Source organism: Kogia breviceps, chromosome 4 (genome assembly GCF_026419965.1).
Source record: "Kogia breviceps isolate mKogBre1 chromosome 4, mKogBre1 haplotype 1, whole genome shotgun sequence".
Classification (NCBI taxonomy): domain Eukaryota; kingdom Metazoa; phylum Chordata; class Mammalia; order Artiodactyla; family Physeteridae; genus Kogia; species Kogia breviceps.
The window spans coordinates 103281621-103288828 of record NC_081313.1 but is presented as its reverse complement, the minus strand read 5'-3'; the positions used below and the strand labels follow the sequence as shown (position 1 = coordinate 103288828).

General features: G+C 39.4%; 1 pseudogene; it reads right to left on the bottom strand.

Moving 5' to 3' along the window:
- Positions 1-2695: 2695 nt before the first annotated feature.
- LOC131755720 (small ribosomal subunit protein eS6-like) lies at positions 2696-4887 on the bottom strand (annotated as a pseudogene).
- Between the last annotated feature and the right edge of the window lie 2321 nt (positions 4888-7208).

The following is a 7208-nucleotide window of genomic DNA, read 5'->3' as shown; positions in this document are numbered from 1 at the left end:
TCATCAGTTTTCCCTTCTTGGCTGCATCATCCTGTTACATACAAACATGCTGTTATTCCCCCCCAGTTTTAAATAAAGTAAAATCAACCCTTGATTTTAATAGGAAAATTTAAATATGGACCAGGTATTGGATGATACCTAGGAATTACTGTGAATATAGTCACAGGAGACCCCTACCCTCAGGCAAGAACAGGAGACTATAAAAAATCCAATAAATACAGAAGGCTCTCTGTTCATCCTAATTTACAAAAAGTCCTGTCTTCTTGCACAAGCTTGGAATCAAGTCTGCTCAGATAGGAAGAGAAAAAGTAAGAGTTCAGACCAGTCAGGGCCCTGAAGAAAGTGAAGCAACACCCAGGGCCACTGTTCTAGGACGCCAGCAAGTCGTCTCCATGTGCTTAGAGGAAAAACTTAGTGAATTGTGATGCCCAGAAACTTCTGCTGTTGTCTTTGTGTAAAACATTTAAAATTAGTATATGTATTATTTTGTCTCAATAAAAAGTTGACTTAATTTTAAGTGACTTAATTTTGAGTACATAGTCTTATGAAGTAAAACAAAAAAACTCTAGACAGTAGTCCTAGTTTTAATCTAGTAAATTGTGAAATAGAAATTATGAAAGACTTGGAGAACTAAGTTAAACATTCAATACTCAGCATTGACTGTATAACCTACCAGAAGTAAATAGCTTTTGGAATAAACGAGCAAACATAAATACAATCAACTAAGTTGTTAAATTCACCAAACTCCATATTGATGTTCTAAAAGCCCATCCCCAGGCCATCTTTAGATTAAGAACAAAAATGGAAATACCAGCCCTTACTTCTATAACTTACTTAATATTGACAGTCTTAAACACTCATAAACACAGCCATGAAATTGTCAATCCTGTGCTTCTATTTGTTGCCTCTCCTGGTACAAAGCTAATACATTCTGTATTAATTTCCTAGTTAATTCAAGACTAGCTAACATGTTTCTATAGATAGATATCATGCAGGAGGGGGGAAAAAAGAGGTGAAAGAAAAAATTGTTTTATGGTCATTGCTGTCATATTACTGTTCTCAATGATGGATTAAATTATAAAAGGACCAAAATATCAGTGCATTACTAATTCCTGGGAAAATGACCTTCTGAGGATACTGTGGTGGAAGGTAACAGAGAAAGTGTCAACTTGGGACTCACAGACAGAAAAGGGCTTCTCTAATTTACTAATGGGCCTTAGGCTAACTTTCCTAAGATGCCAGATTTACTAAAAAAAAATCTGCTGGGTGCCAGTCCCAGGCATAGGCATGGTCCCTCCATGTTGGAGGCCATAGCCAATGGATGAGACAGTTACTGTTGTATAAGAAAGAATTCGGCTGATCTTTGCCCCACTTCCTAGGAGGGAGCCTCTAAGTCCTTGGAATTTCCAAAATGAAAGGAGTGTCTTTGTTATTCATTGTGGGTCCCTTGGACCACACTGGGATTTATGCCAATGAGGTGACTCCTGGTGAGCCCCTAGATAATTTCAGGGTGGGGCTTCCATGCTGGAGAGACCATACTGCATAATTAGAGGGTTATGGTTTTGAGCCACGCATTTATAAGTCCAAGTTCTGAGAAGGGGATGGGGGCTCAAGATTGAGTTTAATCACATGGCCAATGATTCAATCAATCAAACCTATGTCATGAAACCCCAATAAAAACTCTGTATATCTGAAGCTCTGGTGAGCTTCCAGGTTAGTGATACTTATCAATGTGCCAGGAGGGTCATACATCCTGAGGACAGGGAACATTTTTGTTGGGGATCCTCTCAGACCTCACCCTGTGTGTCTCTTCATTTGGCTGGTTCTAATTTGTGTGCTCTATGATAAAATTATAATCCTAAGTATAATGCTTTCCTGAATTCTCTGAGTCATTCTAGCAAACTATAGAACCTGGGGAGGTAGTGGGAAGCTCCAGATTTGTAGCCGGTTGGTCAGAAGTGTGAGTGTCCTGAGAACTCTAGAGCTTACAACTGGTGTCTGAAGTGAGGGGTATGTTGTAGAGCACTGTGCTCTCGACCTGTGAAATCTGACCCAACTCCACATAGTTAGTGTCAGGACTGCATGGCAGATATATGCACAGAAAACGAGCACCACGAGGAAATGCTAAGAGAGGGGTGTGCACTGAGAAAGTGCAGGAGGCACACAGGGAGAAGCACATGACCCAGCCCTTCCTCTAAGGACAAGGGAAGCTTCTAGCAATTGTCTCTTGAGACAACTCCAAGAATGTTTATTTTGTAAAAATTGAAAGTAAAAAGAAGAAAATAAAATCACCCAACCAAAGATAATCAAATCCATGTTTATAGTTTTGGCATATCTTCTTCTACGCATCTTTTTATGGATTTTTACATACTTGGGGTAATACTATATATGCAATTCTTTTTATTTTCATTTAACACGTCCATCATAAGCATTATCTTTTGACGTTAAAGGTTCATCACCCATTTTCATTTTAATGGTTGCACAACACACTATCCTACAGATACTATGTAGTTTATCTAACACTTTTCCTAAGTTTGAGCCCTTGGGGTTGCTTCTGGCTTTTGATATAACAAATAATGCTAAGATGAATATCTTAATGTATAAATCTTTTTCCACATTTCTGATTATTTCCTTAAGATAAACTTTTTTTTTTTTTTAAAGTCTGACCTTATTTATTTCTTACTCTTAGAAAACCTTATTTTTGACTGGACTCAGACTTAGAGGTAGAAGCTGTCAGACAGGAAAGCCTCCATCTCTTGGCAGTCTGTTCCTGGAGTTTTTCTTTGGTGTCCTTCATCCTCTGGGCCAATGGTTAGCATGTTCTGTGGCCTTTTCCTAATTTTTCTTAGTACCCTGTTTCTTCAGAGCAACAAGCCGACTTTGGTGTTTCAGGACACAGGGAATAATATAACACTGAGTCTTGGGCACCAAGGTTTCTTACCTTCTCTGTTCAGGAGCTTTCCACAGCATACTGGCAGACATCATCTTCTTTAGAGAGATTGGAAAGTTTGTGGGTTCAGCTAGCTCTTTTGGGCCCCAGGCGATGATGCACAGTAGTATCAGTGAGTGCAAGAATATCTTTTTCCAATGGTTATTATTGGTTAAAATAATAACTGAGTTGAGAACACTCAGATTGGCATCCACAGTGCATCTCCTGAACAGATTTGTGCTTTCTTTCTCTAGTCCTCCTAGTCCACCCTGCTTTGTGGGGAAACCTGGTTCGTCATCCCCACCACTGATTCCAGCCACATAGCCCTTCCCTTCTTCACCCAGAGCATCTAAAGCAGCTTCTGTGGCTAAACGCTTCTCATAGAAGGTTCAAAGTTTGCCTTTGTTTGCTACTTTATTTTTATTTTTATTTTTTTTGCGGTACTTCGGCCTCTTACTGTCGTGGCCTCCCCCGTTGCGGAGCACAGGCTCCAGACGCGCAGGCTCAGCGGCCATGGCTCGCGGGCCCAGTGGCTCCGCGGCATGAGGGATCTTCCCGGACCGGGGCACGAACCCGTGTGCCCTGCGTCGGCAGGAGGACTCTCAACCACTGCGCCACCAGGGAAGCCCCAAAGTTTGCCTTTGTTGTCCACTTCAGTGAGTTTCTGGCAGCCCATGGTTGGGAAAGAGATGTTCAGCTTTGTCTTGAAGCAGTTGCTTGCCTCTGAGACACAGCAAAGATGATAAACTCTTGAAGTAGAATTACTGAGTAAAAGGATTTGTTTTTACAACTCCTAAAACCTGATGCCAAATTGATTTACAGAAATATGAATTGACACTCCTGCCAGGCATGTGCAAATGTCTAACTTAAATCTCATTTGCCAAAACTAAAACATTTGCTAAAAAAATTGGAAATTCGATAGGCTGCCAAAACTTTTTTATTGCTTTAATAAAATTTTATTGCATTCATTTGACTACTTGTGAGGCCAGTTGAATATTTTTTTCATATCTATTAGTTAATTATACTTATTTGGGTTTGAGTGCTTTGTTCTAAGTATTCACTTATGTCTTAAGTGTTTAACAATATGTTAAATTTATCATATACAGTACATAGACTATGGCCTTTACTAAAGACTGATGTTCTGATAGGGCGTTAGCCTTTTATGAAATTATGATATTAACATGTCATGGGTTTTTTTCCTATTATGTTTTATATATTGGCACGTTGAGGATTATGTTTTTGTGAAGTAAAAAAAATTGTTTTGTTATATTCGTTTGTGATTGTGTGTTGCTCAGACTGCCCTCCTAGAGAGGACTCCCTGCCCAGTGACCAGGCGTGTGCTTAGCTTCAGCCTCTAGCTGTTAGTCCTTTTAGGTTTTGCTTCAGCTTTTGAGCTGAGGGCCCACTATTTTCAGGATGATCTTCAGCCAGTAAAGAGGCACCGAAGCTTGGCCATTTCTGCCCAGTGCATGATCCCTCTAATGGGTATTTTTTGCCTAGAGCAGGAGCCTGAGGGCAGTTTCTGCTCAGGAAAAGAAGCCCATTCCAGCCCTGAGGAGCTGCTCTTGCACAAGTGTTTGAGGCACCGTGTCTAAATGCCGCAAGGGGTAGAGTGTGGCAGAGACCTAGACGCTCAGCTCAGATCTTCAAAAATGGACTTGTTGCCCAGTTAAATGGTACAGCTGGTGGACAACCTCCAGCTGTAAGTTCCTTCTTGATCGTCCTGAGCTTTCATGCCATGATTGCTCTTGTTCTCAAGGCAGCCCTAACCACATATAGAACAAGAAACTTGTTCAAGGGCCTAGCTGGTCTACCCAAACTGGGACTGATCTAATGGGAAATCTTGGCTCCAGAGCTCCCCTTGGGGCTAACCGACTTCTTTCAGATCCACATTCCCTGCCCAATCCTGCTTCCTCCTCTCTACCTTTCACAGTGTTGCCTACCAGTAAGGCTTTCATGTTCTAACACATTTCAGTGTCTGCTTCCTAGAAAACCCAGCCTGTGACAGGAGCTACCATGGTTTTAAGCTTAGCCGTTCTTCCCATCCTGATACTAGAGAAACATTCACATAGACTTGGTTCTATTTTTCAGAAGGACTTGACTTCTTGTATTTCAATTTTGTATTCATCTGCAAATTATTTTGGTGTGGTGCTAAGTGAGGATCTAACCGGATTTTTCTTCCTGTGGTAGATGGCATTGAATATCTCTGCCTCTTGTCTTTTATACCTTTGTGTCATCTCCTCCCCTTGAGTGTGGGCTGGACTCAGTAGCTGAATATTAGATTATAAATAACTGCAGGTCCTGTCTTGAGCTCTCGCTCTCCCTTTCTCTTGGCTCACTTACACTGACGGGGAGGAAGCAGCCTATTGCAAGCAGCCCTATGGGAGAACCACGCGAGGTGGTGAGGAGCTCAAACCAATGGAACAAGAGGAGCTCAGACTGTCTAGCCAACAGCCTGTGATGAGGTGAAGCCTGCCAGCCACCAAGTGACTGAGCTTAGAAGCAGGTCCTTCAGGCCCAGCTGAGTCTGCATCATAACTGCAGCTCCAACCGACAGCTCAACTGCAACCTCATAAGGGATCTTGATTGAGTGAAATGTACCCAGTTAAGTTGCTCCCCAGATTCCTTGTTGAAAGAAATTATGATATATGTCTGTAGATTTCAACTATTACATTTAGGTGTAATTGGTTATACAGCCATAGATAACTGACATATTCCTAAAGGAACAGCCAACACTTGCAGCTTTATTTGTTTTTTTGTTTGTTTGCTTATTTGCTTAACAAGCTAGAAGTTTACTTCTTGTCCAGTTAACAGGCCAAGCCTAGGAAGGTGATTCTGCTATTCTTGACAAGTGGCTCTCATTTAAACAACTGAGTCTCAGGCAATTGTTTAAATCTCACCTTCTCTAAATTAGAAGGACAGGAGAGAAGGACCAGAAGCCCATCCTTTGAGCAGCAAGACTTAGAAGTGGTATTTTTCAATTTCACTTATATCCCATTAGCTAAAATTTGATCACATGGTTGTACCCAGTTGCATAGGGAGGTTTGAAAATGCAACATGATTTATTGATCATTCCTTTCCCCTACTGAATTATTTTTCATCTCAACCAAATGTTGTATTCTGTCCATTGATCCTTAGCTGTTGCCAGAATATTCCACTCATTTCTGATTTTTTATACATTTTATACAGTTTTTCATTATTACTTTCCTTTCTGAACAAACTAGAAGCTACTTTTTTATTGTCTGCAATTACAAGCAAATGGTTATATCAGTATGTCGAATTTCTTAAAACTATTGGTATTTTTAAAGTTTTATCAAAGTCAAACATTCATATAAAAAGTACACAAATTACAAATGTAATTTCAACGTATTTTTACACAATGGACACAATATGTAACCAGCAGCCAAAAAATCAAGAAATGAAACATCACCAGAACTAAAGACTCCCTTCCAAAACTTCTGTGAATCTTACATTACTTTTATCTGTTTCAGAACTTTATATAAAGGGAATCATAAAGTACATACTCTTTAGTGTCTGCCTTATTTTGCTCATTATTATATTTGATTCATTATATTTGATTCATCTCCATCATTGTATAGTTAGAGTTCATTCATTCTCATTGCTATATATTATTCCATTCAATGAACATACTATTTATTTATTTACTTATTTATGGACATTTGGATTGTTTATAGTGTGATGGCTATTACAAATAGTGCTCTTTGGATCATTATTGTATCCAAAATTTGCCCATCAAAATTCTGTTTTGAATTAGAATAAACCCACACATTTAGGGGAAATCGTCATCTTTCCAATATCCAGTCTTACAGTTCATAATCAAATAAATGTGTATCTCTATTAAATCTTTTTAGCTTCTATACCTCTCAAAACAGTATTGTGATATTATCCATTCGCATCTTTCACATTCTTTGTTAAAGCTACTCTTTGGTATATGTAGTCTCTGTTGATGTTGAGTTTGATAATACTTAAAAGTGATTATTACTAGTACATAATGTTACCTTACATATATTTTCTTTTATTCCAGACAGTTTTAGAATATGGATTCTAAACTCTAAAGCAGCAGTCCCCAGCCTTTGTGGCACCAGGGACTGGTTTCGTGGAAGACAATTTTTCCCATGGACAGCGTGGGGTGGGAATGGTTTCGGGATGATTCATGCTCATTACATTTATTGTGCACTTTATTTCTATTAGTATTACGTTGTAATATATAATGAATTAATTATACAACTCACCATAATGCAGAATCAGTGTGATCTTG